Here is a 16,406-nt window from a genome sequence, read left to right as displayed (position 1 = left end):
TTAAAAGGGCCTGGAAATATCTGCAGCCAGGCATCCATCTGATCTAATTTGCTCTGGGCTGGCTCCGAGACATCTTGAAAATTTAATGTAATTGGAAAGGAAAGGAGGTGTTGCTGTGTGATGAAATGTCACGGTGGCACTGGAGACAATGGCACTGTAAATACCATCCTAAAGGATGCCTTTGTTTTGCCTTCCACAAAAAGGGTGGGGAGGGAGGAAAAGAGAAAGGAAACAGATGATTTGTGTCAGATGATCGTGTTTGTGTCCCATTCTGAAAAATGTTTTGTTAGAAGGAGAAGTGAATTAATTTCCTACCGTTGGTGCGCGCTGGGTGTACACAAAATTATTTGTGGAGAAAGACCTCTGACAGGTGATGTGTCACCTCTCAAGACTTTGGGGCTTGATTTAAGATAGGACTAAATGCAGTTGCTGTGGATGAAAGTGGAGCCTATGTAAAGGACACACTTCAATACTCACATTATATAAATGTCTACAGACAAACGAGGTTCATCTTGCGACTGAGGTGTGGCGAAAGGCAGGGCAGAAGGAATTTGGGGTGGCTTCTGGAGGACATCTGGCAAATATCTTGATTATGTTGTGCCTCAGCTTGCAAGGCACAAGATGATTTGTCACTGATTTGAATCGAAACTCTTCAGAGCGTGGAGTAAAAAACCTAAAATACACCTAGAGATAAGAAGGCTCCAGGGAGACCTTAGAGCAGCTTCTAGTACTGAAAGGGGGTCCAGAAATGCTGGGGGGGGTGGTGATCAGGGACCATGGGGATAGGACAAGGTTTTAAGCTGAAAGAGGAGATCGCGATGAGATCTTAGGAAGAAATGATTTGCCGTGAGGGTGAGGAGGCCCTGACCCAGGTTGCCCAGAGAAGTGGTGGCTGCCCCATCGCTGGCGTTGGGGTCACAGATTCAGAATCAGAGCTTGCTGCAGCAGTAGGAGGAAAGACGCATTTATGCCTGAGATCAGCACCCCAGACACATGCGCTGCACTCTGTGAATTACTCTGAGCTTCACCCAGCCCAGAAGGGGCCCTGAAATTACTGAGTGGAGCAAATTTATGCTTGCTTTAAAAATATACAAATTTCTCCATCTGGAGGACTTGTATTACTGAAGCATCTGAGAACGTCACGAACATTTATCATGTCAGTCTTTCCAGCCCATGATTTCTTCTGCGTGACTTTGTGCCGCTTAAAAACAGGGCAAAAGATAATCCTTGCTCTAAAGAACTCATATATATGAGACATTCAAAGGAGTGGGAGAAAAATAATATTTTATATTTATACAGATTGCTTTATCCATGAGGAAAGAAAATGTCTGTTGGCAATTAAGAGCGGGGCAGGAGTTCAGAATGGCACTACTGACTATGGTAAGGATTTTTGTGCAATTTGCTTTCCTTCTGAATGCCTTGTTCACCCCAATTGTATACTCTTCCACAAGGATCTGATGTGAATTAAAAGCTTTGAGCTGCTGCACTGAAATGTGAAATGTTATTTATTGTATTACTGCTTTTGATTTTGACCATTACTGCAATCTTGTCTCGTCAAAGCTAACCCTGAAGATATATGTTGAGTTGTATATTTATATGAGGGTAACAGTGTGAATTGGAGACTGGAGGTCTATGATACAGCCGTATTGTCTACAGGACACAAAAAGACAGAGCTAGACACAAGGCAGATGTCTTCTGGTTTCCCAATCTCAGGTTTTTATGGTTAACTAACAGTGCTCATAATGAGCCTGGTATTCCTGCCTATCAAAAGTACGTTCTCACATTAGCAGATGATGTAGCACATTAATTTTTATTTCCAAAATCAAGCTTTCTGTTTTGCAAGCAGGTGTGGAAAGAGTATGCAAAACAGCAGCCCCAAGCAAGAGTAAACTTTCAATCAAAGTGGAAGGCATTTAGTATTTAAAGCAGCTGGAGTTCACCTGTAGGTGTCTCACCCCTTCAAAGTGCAAACAGGAGGCTGACCCACCTGGCTCTACGGGGAGAGCATAATTTGAAGCATCCCTTCTATTCCTGCTGAACAGCCTAAATCTATCCAAAGAAACTTTCATTGTTAAAAGCCCTTCGCCATTGGAATGACTCACTGTTGCTTGCTGAAGCAGGGGCTCAGATAAGATGCCGAGCATATGTTCCAAACTGAAATGTAATCAGAGTGTTAGCAACACCGAAACCTTGTCAGAGTTTCCTCCAACTCACTCCTGCCTCTAGAAGTTGGTAATTTTCAAACAATTTTAGTGAAAAGAAGCCTGAATCTCCTTTTTAAGTGATAAATAGGAAGATCAGTCAAATAAAACAACTGAAGCCAAGGCCTCCCAGCTTTAAGATCAGGTAAAATTTCAGCTAAATGGTGTCCCTTTATAACCCCTAGGATGAAGGTTGCACCACTGTTTGTTAACCTTGATGCTTCTGTTCCAGTGGACCTGAACAAAACAATTAGAAACCTCAGCTGGTTTCCGTCTTTGTGACTCTTTCAGAACCATTCCTTGCTTTTCAGACCTTTGTACCCTTTCAATTCTATAGGCAGGCTTTTATCCTCATCAGCAAAGTTGAGTACTCGACAGCTGACCTCCCAAGTCCCACAGCTCCCCAAAAGACCCACTTACGCCTGCTCTGTCCATGGCAAAACACAGTAAGGAGTGTGGGATGGTGAAACTCCTCTGAAGTTAAGAAACAACCCAAACCAGGTCTAGTGCATTACAGAGTTCCTGTGATTCAAGCGGTATTTACAATTTTAATCCTTAAATCCCATCAGAAAGAACAATCAAGATCATGGGGCAAGGGAAGAATGGATTTTAATGACAAATGGCATAAAAACCCCTATTGTACCAGCCAAAAAAGGGATGTATGCCACTTATATAGGTCTGGAGAGATATCTATGCTATTTATCCATCTCACAGGTGAATTAATATACCGCACTAACTTCATACATGCCTAAAATCACAGGTTTAGTTTTGAATAACTTTTATCTTCAGCCTCTGCAGCCAAAGCCATCTGTGGAATCATCGGATTTATTTGGGCTATGCCTGATGCCCCGCTGGAGAGACCGCAGGCCTTGGGGATTCAGTGATAAGAGAGGGTTTTTTCATAAGACTTAGCACTTCCCTTCAAAGCTTTTTGCAAACATTCATGTATTAAGTTTGATAACAGCTGTGTGAGGCAAGAAGGTGCTATTTCTGCTCCCATTTCCAAAAGCAGAAAATGCCCAGGCAGGTCTGATCCTGCATTCTGTTGCCACACTGGGTATGTAGGCACTTTCGGGTTCAAGGATTCAGTGGTCTTGTTCACATCCACAAGGGCTGACACTGGAAAAGCCATGATTAAAGCCCACTGTGCCAGGTCCTGGTCCTATTGCTGGAGCCCAGAATTATCCCATCCCTCCCTTGAAACATTTCCTTGCTGAAGTCAGAATCTCCAGCACCAATTTCTTCTCTCTTCCCATTTGATGACCTTTCTCCTTTACCATTCCTGTTGTCCAAACCCTTTATACATCATTGTAGCCTCACAGCTACTCATTGCCTTCCTTGCGCTCATTTAGATCTTCCTTATGAAATCCATCATGAGATCTGCTTACCGAGGAGCAATTCCTGAAAGTTTCTTTTTCCTCAGGTTCTCCTTTCTACATATCTGACAAAATGCTTTCTTCCTTTTCCTGGTTCCCTCTTGGTGGCTCTTGACCCTCTAGGTCATCTAAAAAGTAAGGAAGGGGAAATTTAGACTGGATATAAAGATGAAACTTTTTATAATGAAGGTGGTGAGGCATCGGCACAGATTGCCCAGAGATGTGGCGGAGGCTCCATCCCTGGAAACATCACCCAGAGAGGTAGAGGAGGCTCCACCCTTGGAAACATTCAATGCCAGGTTGGATGGAGTTCTGAGCAACCTGATCTGGTTAAAGATGTCCCTGTTCCTGCAGTGGGGCTGGAACTGGATGGGCTTTAAGGTCCCTTCCAACCCAAAGCATTCTATGATTTTCCTAAACCAGGAGCTATGTTCCTGCAACGGCTCCTCGTCCTCCTGGCAGCGAGGAGCTGTTTGGTTCAGAACAAGAGGCTGCTCTGTCTTGCAGACCTTCCCACAAGTTGCATTAGGAACTTTCTCCTGGCTCACCTCCTAACTGCCTTTGACTTCCAGCATCTAACGTAAATGCCTCATTTAGATCGCTCAAAGTCAGGTTCTGAGAAGACTGCCCAAACTCCCATCCAGGTTTTTTGTCTCTTTTTCTCTTGGAAACATTGACAAAGATATGAGTAGATAATGACAAGTGACTAAGTGCGGTGTGAAGAGTTAACGCTTGACAGCTGAGTCACTGACACTGACAGCGTGTGTGCTCCAAGCCCTTTCCAAGTATCAGATGTGTCAGCCTCAACATTAAATGTGGTTTAGCCATTTCAGCTGCAGCCTAAACCTAAAAATGCTGTCAGTGAGAGAAGTCAACTGAGCAGCCTTTGGGGGTCATGAGCTCCTAAGTGATTCTCACAGCTCTAACACACCCACTATAGTGGTCATTGGTAATGTCACTAATCATTATCTGCTTCTGGGACTTGTCCTTCAAGACGTAAGCAATATCCGCGAAGCACTTAAGGTCTGCACTAAAGACTGGAGCTATATTTAGGGGTCTCAAGACTGAATGTGATGCCCACACATGTAGGAAAGAGTGCAAATAAAGAGTCATACTCCTTACTGAAAAAAGGCATGGTGTTCTGCGTAAGCGATAGAGAAGGGGGATTCGGATGTAGCTTAACATCATACAGGTCTGTGGAGTTACCGAGACATAGATCCTCAAACCCCATTTCAATACTGTAACAACAAAGCCATTTCATCTCTCCTTGCAACAAAACCATTTCATCTCTCCTTACAACACTTAGGCTTTATCTTTCAGGCTACATCGTTATACAACATTACATCATCATTTGTGACCAGCAGGCAAGGGAGGTGATTCCCTCTACTCTAGTGAGAACTCACCTGCAGTCCTATGTTAGAGCAAGCCCAGAAGAGGCCGAGGAGATGATCCGAGGGCTGAAGCACCTTCCACACAAGGACAGGCTGAGACAGTTGGGGTTGTTCAGCCTGGAGAAGAGAAGGAGACCTTAGAGCAGCTTCAATGCTGAAAAGGGCTGCAGGAAAGCTGGGGAGGGACTCTTAATCAGGGAGGAAGGGTTTAAAGCTGAAAGAAAGGAGACTGAAGTGAGATCTTAGGAAGAAATGTTCTGCTGTGAAGGTGGGGAGGCCCTGGCCCAGGTCGCCCAGAGAAGCGATAGCTGCCTCATCCCTGGAGGTGTTCAAGGCCAGGTTGGATGGGGCTTGGAGCAACCTGATACAGTGGGAGGTGTCCCTGCCCATGGCAGGGAGTTGGAACTGGATGGATTTTAAGGTCCCTTCCAACCAAAACCATTTGGTGATTCTATGATTAAATTAAAACCCTCACATGTAAAAAAAAGCAGAATTTGGATCTCAAGCCATCTGTGTTTCCCATCCCTGTTATCGTGTCCATCTGTGCAACTTGATCCATGCTAATTTTGTACGCCACTTGCCCCAGGGGCTGACGTGTGACCAGTTCTCTAGACAGTACCCAACGGTAAATAAATAGTATTGAATAATTTTGATAGAGTTTTAGATCAGCCATACTGGAGTTTCAGATATCAGAGAGATTTATAAGAGCATAGAGCAATTTCAGAATTCCATGAGCTTTCCATGCATGCACAGCACAAACTACTTCAAGCCACAGTTTGGAACTTCTTGTGCTCCATTTTCACCTGGTTTATGCAGCTGGGTTTGCAATGTCCCACAAGTCTCCTTTCATCAGTTATATTTCTTCCCTTGCTTTTCACTAAGAAGTAATAAACTCCCTTGAAGTGACAAGGGTGCCAGAGTTTTGTCTGAGAAGAGACTGATCCAAGACTGACAAATGTTCTCAGCCTTCATGGACCTTGTCCAGTGCATCAATGAATCCACATCATCAATTGTCCAGTACTCCAGGCTGATAGCAAGTGTCTAATGCAAAAGAAATGCTTCTCTGATGCTCTTTTGACACCACCTAACCATACCGGCTCATAGAAATGATGGAGAAGATCTCTCTGAGCTGGCTTCCCACAGCCTGTCCTTCTGACAATGACAGAACACTCTCCAGAGCATTCTTTATATCATTGTCTGGCCCAAATCTCACAGGAAGCTATTTCAGACCTCACTTCTTTGAGATCTTCCTGGTAATACAATCTAATTCTTTTGTTTACTGTCATCTCATCAGCGCTCTGTACACTCTCTTGCCTGAGAGTTGCCTTTTGTGTTGTTTGAAGCCTTTAAATTTATTGGCTGCCGTCAGATGATATGGAACCGGAATTGCAAGAAAAAGAAGTAGCAAAACATTCATTACTAGATATTTATTTTCCTGCACTAACCTCACATTGAATCCACGATAGATTTAAGGGCTCAGGTCCATGATTAATTTATCATAGCTTAGCAGCATCAACTGAGCCAGATTGACCAGAAAGGATGAGACCCGACTGTTGCCCTCAGCACCAGACCTAATTAATGAGTTTTTCATCTGACCAAATTTCATCCTCTGATTTTAACACTTGGGTATCAAGACAGTTTCCTCTTTCAGTCTTGCTGTGTATTATCATACAACAGTTTGTGTTGGGAGGGACCTCAAAGCCCACGCAGTTCCAACCCCCTGCCATGGGCAGGGACACCTCCCGCTGGATCAGGGGCCCCAAGACCTATTCAACCTGGCCTTGAACACCTCCAGGATTGGGGCAGCCACCACTGCTCTGGGCAACCTGGGCCAGGGCCTCCCCACCCTCACAGGAAAACATTTCTGCCCAAGATCTCATCTCAATCTCCCCTCTTTCATCTTAAAACCATTTCCCCATATCCTATCTCTACATCCCCTGATCAAGAGCCCCTCCCCAGCTTTCCTAGAATAACTTCCCGTACTGGAAGCTGCTCTAAGGTTCCCTTCTCTTCTCCAGGCTGAACAACCCCAACTCTCTCAGCCTATCCTCGTACGGGAGGTGCTCCAACACTCAGATCATCTCTGTGGCCTCCTCTGGACTCACTCTAACAGATCCATGTCCTTTGCGTGCTGAGGATTTCAGAACTTGATGCAGGGCTCCAGGTGGGGTCTCACAAAGCCAGAGTGGAGGAGGAGAATCCCCACCGTCGCCCTGCTGGTCCCACTGCTTTGTATGTAGCCCAGGGTATGGTTGGCTTTCTGGGCTGTGAATGCACATTGTATTATACCGATTACATCACACCCTCAGCAGCTTACAATCCACTGAGATGTCCATAATCCCTTGATTGCACTAGACAGCACATTTTGATTACTTATCATATTGAGCAGTCCTTAGGAAGGGCTGTTTGCCAAGCCAAATTCTCTTTCAGGAAACTGCAAGTCTGGTGTGACACCAAGCAACCACGACTTTTCATTTCAAACTTTACTCCAGAAAGATAAAAGTCCTATTTTGAGTTAGAGACACGTCAGACAGAAGGAGATTCTCTAAAATAACCACCACCTAACGCGGGACGTTTTCAGTCACAGGAAAGCTTCCTGTGCTATGGTTTGGGCTGTAGAGATCAGTCCTTCTCCAGCTGACATCCCATGACTGTCTCCTGAAGGGTTTTTCTTTCGATGAAAGAATCACACCTACACTCATGCATATTCTTGCTTTCTGGTCTAGAGTAATTTCTGTGGGTTTTTTTTTAGGCAGGATGCTGTCCCTAGCTTGTCATCACATAGGGTGAGTGCGAGTCATCTAAGCATGTCTGACACGCCTCCCCAGCACGGTGCAGGATGGCGACAGCTTGGGTGAAGGAGAGTGCCAGCCAGTGAGCGAGCCTGGAGGCCAGGACCTGTTCTCAGCTCCACCTCGGAGTACCAATGCCAACTGTGAGCGAGCTTCTTCAGCTCCCCTCCTCCTCCTGCCTCTTCTCTGCCTGCTGGATTTAGCCCGAGGTTTTCAGGACAGGAGCTTCTCCCTCTCAGTGGGTGCACACACGACAAGGTGAGGATGCAGAGCTGCTGAGTGCTATGTGGCCGTGTGCTTTCTGAGTGCTACCTTTCCCTGCCTTTCCCTATCACACACTTCGGTTTGACAGAAGACTGACAGCACCCTGATCCCCCTGGGTCCCTTCCAGCTCAGGATATTGTGTGAGCCACTTTGCTACCCAGCAGAAGCATTGACTCCTTTTGAGGAGCAAGCACAGCCTGGGGATGCAGGATTTCAGCTGTCATTCCCACTTGTCGTTCTGCAAGTCACCTCATCTCTCCATATCCATGTTCACCTTCAGTCTCAATAACACTAGGTTACAAGAACCGTCAGGTTCTTCAGAGGAAGAACCTTCTGGTTCACGGATCTCAAAGCACTTCACCAAGGAGAACATCACCATTAGGGTTTGTTTAATTTTAACCAAAGAATAAACAAGAGGGGAGTAACTTGCTAAGGCTTGTGCCTCCTGCGCAACCTGCTCCAGGTCACCTTGACATAACAGAGGTGTTGGGCTGGAAGAGCTCCAGAGGTCCCTACCAAAGCTGGGAAGGGGCTCTTTATCCAGGAGTGCAGAGACAGGATGTAAGGGAATGGTTTTAAGAGGAAAGAGGGGAGATTGAGATGAGATCTTGGGAAGAAACGTTTTGCTGTGAGGGTGGGGAGGCCCTGGCCCAGGTTGCCCAGAGCAGTGGTGGCTGCCCCATCCCTGGAAGTGTTCAAGGCCAGGTTGGATGGGGCTTGGAGTCCCTGATCCAGTGGGAGGTGTCCCTGCCCATGGCAGGGGGTGGGACTGGATAGGCTTTGAGGTCTCTTCCAACCCAAACCATTCCTTGACTCTATGAACCCTGACCATCCTGTGTTCTCAGGCTTTCCTCACAGCAGAACTGTGCAATCTGCTCACTAAGACATTCTTAATACTCCAGAATTCTTGCAGAATCACATCCACAGTTCCGATCCACATTTAGAGCTTTTCTCAAATTACATCTGCTGGAAAACCAACTTTCTTTTGCACTCCCTCTAACAAATGAGAGAGCGTGCATGAAGAATAAATAAATACACACATAAAAAAAATTGTGAACCATGTCAGAAAGCCCACAGTATTCTATCTTAAATCTCTCCCTTTGACAGACAGTGGATTAAACAGAAAATGAGTTACATCTCCCCAAACCATATAAATGTGAGTCCCACATTGCAAGGTAGTGTGACAAATAGCTGCTGATACATAAGAATAAAAATAAACCATGTCTGACATCAGCACAGGCATCACTGCTTGTATCTGCCATGAAAATCAACTCAAAACCTTGGGATAAGAATTTGAAGTGCATGGTTTCACTGGCATAAAAACTATGAAGCCTTAAAGAATGAAGAAATAAAAGGAAAAGATAGTTCATGGGAAATATTCTTTACCCTGGCAAAACCAAAGAAGGCTGTTTCAACTGTTTCCAATGGAAAAAAAACCAAACAGGAAGATAAAAGAAAAAGAAAAATTAAAGATTCTCCCAAAGCACAAATGATCCATACTTGGATAACAGTGATTCTAAGAGGAGATTTGGACTTCTTTCAAAACACACCCTGTACCCTACTCCTTCCCCCCCCCAAATTATTCAAAGACAGTGATGGATTTATCTTCTCTTGATGACAGAAGTTATACAGCAAAAAAAGCCTGTCACTCAGCAATAAAAATACCAAACTTAAAGCCCAGGGTCCCTAAATTGTAGCCCTTCTTCTCATCTAAGAGGCCACAGATGATGCTAACGCATCCCATTAACAAAGCAAATTGCTGTCAGAGTTGCATTCACCCATATTACTCCAATATCCTCAATCTAGCACCAATCCTTGCTAGCTCTGCATATGCTGATCCGCACCATAATAACTGGTGCAAAGGATTTGGCCACGCTACCAAACAGCCATCCCAGATGCTGAATTTGAGATGCTGCAGCAGGGCTGGTTGTGAGGAAGCAATAAGCATTCACCATCTACATTCAAAGTTGTCCTCAAGCATCTTAAATTAGGTAGCTAAAAAGTGGCATGTCACTTCCCATATCAATTTACTTGAAATATACTCATTTTCTTTGTGGAAGGAAATATCTGCAGCACCCAGCATCAGAACCTATAGAATTTTACGACTGTGGTTGGTTGGTTTTTTCTTTCTTGACTAATAAGGCAGGGCTGTGATGCAGAAAGCAGCCTGACATACCAAGCAGCAGCACAGTGGGCGTTATGACCCTCTCTGGCCACTAGAAATCTTTTTCTTAAGTCCATGTCATCTTCCCTCTTCAAATCTTCCTTGACAGGTGCTATCTAAATGCAGGAGCAGGAAAAAAGGCAGTTTTCACTGTTGGAAAGATCTGTCACAAATACTCCAGCCTTCTCGTGGTGTGACTTCTCACTGTTGCTCTGCGCCTGGAGCACTGGCAGATCAATCCTGCCCGGTGCTGGGCCAGCACCTCTTCCAGTGACCAAAGGAAGGCCTGAAAGCAGCATTTGACACTTCGCAGGATGTAGCCCAGTCACACATCCCTTTTACTCGGATATTTTTAGCACATTAGAGCATAAGTAACTTTGCCAGCCGGTGTGAGCTTCAACACCACACGTGTTTGCAGACGTCTTCTCAGTGTAACACTTCATGGGCTGCAGGCTGGAGGTGACTGTTCCAGTACTCCACCATCCTCTGGGTAAAGAACCTTTTCCTTATAACCAGCCTAACCCTCCCCTGGCATATCTTTCTCCCATTCCCCTGGGATTTTCCAGGATGACTTCAGACAATGTTGTGCTCCCGAACAGTCCGAAGTTCCTCTCATTCCAAACAGTGGACCCTGGTTACTTTCCAAGCAACTTCTCCCAGAGGCAGGTGGAGGGTAATGAGCTCCAAGAACGAAGCTCCAGGGCTTCCTCCTTCTAATCTAACCTTAGAATATTCCTCCTCCTAAGAAAAAGTCACCAAACCTGAGCGAATTTAGTTGACAAACGCTTTTTCACCAGGTGAAATTTGCAATATGAACCCTGCCTTGTGTGATCTGGTTAGATTCAGAGGCACAAGGAGACATTCCAGCTGCACGTGTCCTGATAGTCTTCCCATGTAACAACAGATCTTCCTGTCCTTCCTATAAATGCCTCTCAGACTGAAAAGCACTCAAACACTTCAGCTGACTCAAAGGCACAGAAACTAGTGAAGTACTTCGGGGTACTGCATAATTATCCAACGCGTTACAGGAGGGCATCCTTCTTCCCCTGAATAATTAAGACGCTTTCCATTTCTGAGAGTAGGACATGGGATTTGGGGAGAAATGTTTGGAGGCAGCACAGTAAATCCTCTTTCTCATTCTTTGTTATTGCAGTCTCCTCTTGCTATCTATCTGGGGATGCTGCTAAATGAAAAGGTTTATGACAGCTCTTCAGCACTCAATCATATAAAACACTCTCTAAAAGATGTTCAGTAAGTTAAAGGAACTGCCAGCACTTCTTTTTTTTTTTCATCAGACATTGGATTTTCACAGAAGTAAAGAAAGTTTACATGCCTAAATTCTATTGGGTGTCAATGGGATTTGAGTTTTGAATTTCCCTAGGTTTCTGTAAAAAATTCTGCCTTATTTTGGATTTGCATTTCATCGCAGGAAAGAATAGCTTGTGGTTAACAGAAATAAGGTTAAGAATCTTTCTAAATGAGCGAGGTTTTGAAAGTCAATTAGTTACTCCCAGCTTACACCAAAGCAGCTAAAAGAGAATTTGCATACCCTATTCCTCCCCCCAACTCCTCGCTCCCCCTGCATCAAATAAAGTGAAATTTCTGTTACAGAATAAAGCTAACGTTTATATTGAGCTTAGTCTTAGGCAGAGACTGGTTTTGTCTAAGCAAAAATAACTCTTCAGAACCAAATTCTACTCCCACAACAGCCTCCAGAGACTTCAGTGCAGTTGCTCTGGATTTATATGGATTGAGGTGCCCTGATCCTTCATGAGCAGTGGCAGAATTTAACGTTCCTGGGGCAAAGACGGCTCTACACAAGGCTGCTGTTGTCCTTTGCACGAGGAATGAGCCAAACCAGCTGCAGCCACTCACCGACACAAACCGCTCCTAAGATTTGCTGGGAAAACAGACTTCTCCCTCGAAATCTTTGCTTGGAAAACAAGGTGCAGGGTGGGGGAAGCAGCGCTGCACAGATCCTGTTTCCATGAAACAAGCTGCATGAGATGCTGCTGATTTCAGTGATAGCAGCATTAAGAATTGCAAAAATAAAACTACAGCAGAATTTCTGACTCATTTTAAGCCAAAGATAGAGGAATCAAGGTCTTTCTTCTCTCTGTGACGAGACAGGTCTTTTGGGGCTGAATTCTTCTCTAGCATTTACTCTTCTACAAACCTTGAGTAATTTTTTTAAGTCACGATTTAATCTGTAGATTTTTCCAGGAAGAGAATCTGATCTACAGAAAATCTAAATCAATAACCAGTTGGCTTTAGGTCAAAGACCTCGAGCATTAAGCACACCTGTCAGCTAGATCTATACAGACATATATCACAGCCTGTGTGGTAATTACCTCTTCGTTCCCCAGGGCAACCAGTGAATAAGTAAAATATAATTAATTATTGTATTTTTCTGGCCTTTGCTAACAGAGGTAGTCCACTCCCTCATTTATTTTTGCTCAGCATTGCCATAACTACTTAATTAAGAAAGCCAAATTCCTCTTTCCTTTTCTTCTGTGCACGGTCGAGTTTATTCACGTAGAAAGAAATGTGCTAGGAAAAGTTCCCGTGAACACAATCAACTGCATGAGACAACCAGGACTGTCACAAATCTGTAGAGCATCCTTCCCTTCTGATCTGTCATTCACCTCCCAGCTGCTATTGCTCTCACATCCAACGTATTTTCCTTCCTGGTGAAAGAGATGCTAAATGAACTTCATCTTAGAAACGCACAGAGATTTGAAGGCCTGGCACGTAGGGAAGATGTTAAGAGGAGTGCCGTGGTTTCCAAGAGCGATCCAGACAAAACCTTAGCTTTTAAAAAGAATTTAAATAAGGGCTGCGCTATCAAAAGTCTTGCAAAATCAAAATATACCTGAGAGAGATCGGCTTGTTCAGCCTGGAGAAGAGAAGGCCTAAGGAGACCTTAGAGCAACTTCCAGCACTGAAAGAGGCTCCAGGAAAGCTGGGGAGGGGCTCTGGATCAGGGAGTGCAGGGAGAGGATGAGCGGGACTGTTCTAAGCTGAAGGAAGGGAGATTGAGATGAGATCTTAGGAAGAAATGTTTTGCTGTGAGGGTGGGGAGGCCCTGGCCCAGGTTGCCCAGAGCAGTGGTGGCTGCTCCATCCCTGGAGGGGTTGGATCAAGGCCAGGATGGATGGGGTTTGGAGCCCCTGATCCAGTGGGAGGTGTCCCTGCTCATGGCAGAGGATTGAACTGGATGGACTTTATGGTCCCTTCCAACCCAAACCATTCTCTGATATCCAGGTACTGCTGTGCAGCTGTAACTCTCGCATTACCAGAATTTAGCTCAATCTCCTTTCTATAGGCCAGATCTTATTTTTGACATGTTTTTGCCAATATTGCCCATGAAATGTCTCAGAACTACATCCCCATGGTTCATACATGACCCTGGGGCTTGAAAGAGTTCAGACTTGGTTACTACCACGCCAAGAACCTCCTCTGTCATTCTGGAAATTCTTCAAATGACACATCAATATGTAACTGGCATTTGCTTTCAGCAGAGCCTCTATCACCTCCAGCACTGGGATAAGAGCTTTGTCTACTCCAGACAGATTTTGAGAGGAAAAGCACACTGAAATGATGTGCTTTGCAAAGGACCAGAGTCAGATAACAGCTACATGAATACCTACGGCAGATTTCTTTTGGTTCTGCCCAGTGATTTGAACATAATCCGCTGGATTATACTTATGTACAACCACCAGCCATGAATCTTTGTACGCTTTGCCTCTCTCTGCCGTAGAGTTACAGGAGGGATTCAATTTGGCCTTTTATCTTGAAACATCCATAGTGGTATTTAATGGTATTTTATGATTGTTGTTTCCTTTCCCAGTCCAGAGATGGGGTCCTGGGGGGCAGAAGGAATTAGCACCTGGCACTGAGAAGTCCAGAGCATCATGCGCCAAGAGGAAAAATTTATTTTGTTGACGATCGTTTCTGACTTTCACTTCCCCCAGCCGGCTAAAGATGTAATTTTCGGCTCTGCCTGAGGCTATCCTCACTGTTTAGAGACACAACAATAAAAATCCCCAATGCAAACTTAACTGCTATGCATGAGCACGTTCGGGGCGATCGCATTACTCGTGACAAAACGTGGTTTTGGGGAGCTCGTTGACTAATTATTTTCAGAAGCTAGCAAGCTGCATTAGATAAAATGGACAACTGTAAAAATGATTTGGAGTCTGCTCATGCAACTTTTGGAGAGGGGAAAAGAACATTTCAGGCAACGATGAGACTGCTTTTGGTTAGCTAACACAAAGCTTGAATTTATTCTGTCTTAATAGATTTTCAGATTACACTGAGAGTGATGTTATCGAGGTGACATGGAACTGGATTTTCACTGAATCCCACAGAGGGGCTGAGACTGGATGGAACGGAACTTTCTGCAGATTACCTCAGTCCAACCCTCTGGCTCAAAGCAGGTCAACCGCTCCAGTCCTTTAAGAATCTCTGTTGCCCTATGCGGCATTTGCTCTGCTGTGTCCACGTCTGTCTCGCACTGGGAAGCACGGGACTGAACACAGTGCTCTGGATGAGTCTCATGAGTGCAGAGGAAAGGGGAATAATCATCTGCCAGCCACCTATGCCTCTCTTAATCAGGCTTCAGGATGCAGTGTCTGCAGCTCGTTTCCCCAGCAAACAATCTTAAGGCAGTTTCTGTCATTAAGAGAAAAATCTCGCAGATGATTCATTTTCTGTCTGTCAGGGCTTGGGAGCTCAATTTCAGATCCTCTCATCTGCCACATGACCATGGCGCACAAGATGCTTAACCATCACAAGTAGATTGAGTCTCAGAGAAGTTTCCAGAAAGATCATTGTCGGCTTGGGCTGCTCTCACTCTATATTTCCTCTAACCCATTAGTCACCATCGCAATTCCCATGCCTTTGTAGATATCCATATTTTAGCGCATTATCTAATTCACAGAGGTCTATTGATTCCCAGCTTTGCCTTGAAGGGCAGTGACTCATCTTTCAGTGCACACAATAGAGGAGCTGCTAATAAAAAAAACATTTAACATTTAGAGCCAGAGTATCTGGATGAGAAATGCTCCGACATTGCAGACATCCAGGCATCGTGAGCTGGATTCAGAATGGGATGGCTTTTTCCTCTTGCCCTGATGTTGAATGCGTGAGCACTCCCACTGGGCTCATTTTCTGGGGGGCTGGATTGCATAGAATCATGGAATGGTTTGGGTTGGAAAGGACCTTAAAGCTCATTCAGTTCCAACCCCTGGGCATGAGCAGGGACACCTCCCACTGGATCAGACTTGCCCTGGGTATGCAGCCCCTGGGATTAACAGTCATTCCACGTGATGCATGACGTCAATCACTTTATAGAAACTTTCTTTTGGTGTGTCAATATTAGAGAGGACAGAGAGGGTTTCTGGAGAGGAAAATTCACCCCTGCCCACAAAAGGACATCACCACATCATTTTCCTTCTCCCTAAACATTCAAACTGGGATCTGAACAGGACCAAAGATATGCACAAATCTTGTACCAAACTGATTTTTTCGAAACAAGTCCATGCTCTTAAGCTTCCAGACCTAATTTTCTTTTGAAACGAAAAGGATGAGAAACTGACTGGAGAGAGAAAACTGCATATACAAAAAGGGAGATACTGCTGCTGAAAAACACAAGAACCATCTATCAGCCACTAATCAATAATGCCTGAGCAGTACTGCTCACAAAACTCTCCTTGATTTCAATACGAAACTTATTCAAAAAGACACAGTGCCAACTATTGTGATGATTTCTTAGACTCACAGCATTTTTTTCTTAATAATTATTAAAACATCTTTCTTTTTTTTTGAAGTCATTCTGCAGGAACCATGAGATTAGGTGATCATCTCAGCTTCTTATGCACATTTATCTTCAAGTGCATGTAGTTGCAGAGTAAAAACTCAGGGGACTCAGAATAAGACTGCAGAGGACCAACAACCCAGAAGGCAAACAATGTAAGAAAGAGCTAGAATCATGGAATAGTTTGGGTTGGAAGGGACTTTAAAGATTACCCAGTTCCAACGCCCTCCCACTGGATCAGGTTGCTCCAAGCCCCATCCAAGCTGGCCTTGAACACCTCCAGGGATGGGGCAGATACCACTGCTCTGGGCAACATGGACCAGGGCCTCCAACCCTCACAGCAAAACATTTCTGCCTAATATCATAGAATCACAGAATCACAAGGTTGGAAAGGACCCAC

At 44.7% G+C, this 16,406-nt stretch overlaps 1 long non-coding RNA gene across 1 annotated transcript in view; it reads right to left on the bottom strand.

The window, feature by feature from the left end:
- The window catches only part of LOC128854666 (uncharacterized), an 80,025-nt gene that overhangs the window by 26,734 nt on the left and 36,885 nt on the right, over positions 1-16,406 (bottom strand). Inside the window, exon 2 of the long non-coding RNA XR_008453616.1 lies at positions 4,981-5,085. This is a non-coding gene — a long non-coding RNA (uncharacterized LOC128854666). The remainder of the gene's footprint in view (positions 1-4,980; positions 5,086-16,406) is intronic.

This window comes from Cuculus canorus, chromosome 26 (assembly GCF_017976375.1).
Source record: "Cuculus canorus isolate bCucCan1 chromosome 26, bCucCan1.pri, whole genome shotgun sequence".
Taxonomy (NCBI): Eukaryota; Metazoa; Chordata; class Aves; order Cuculiformes; family Cuculidae; genus Cuculus; species Cuculus canorus.
The sequence above is the reverse complement of the archived record's forward strand: the minus strand, read 5'-3'. Positions and strand labels throughout refer to the sequence as shown.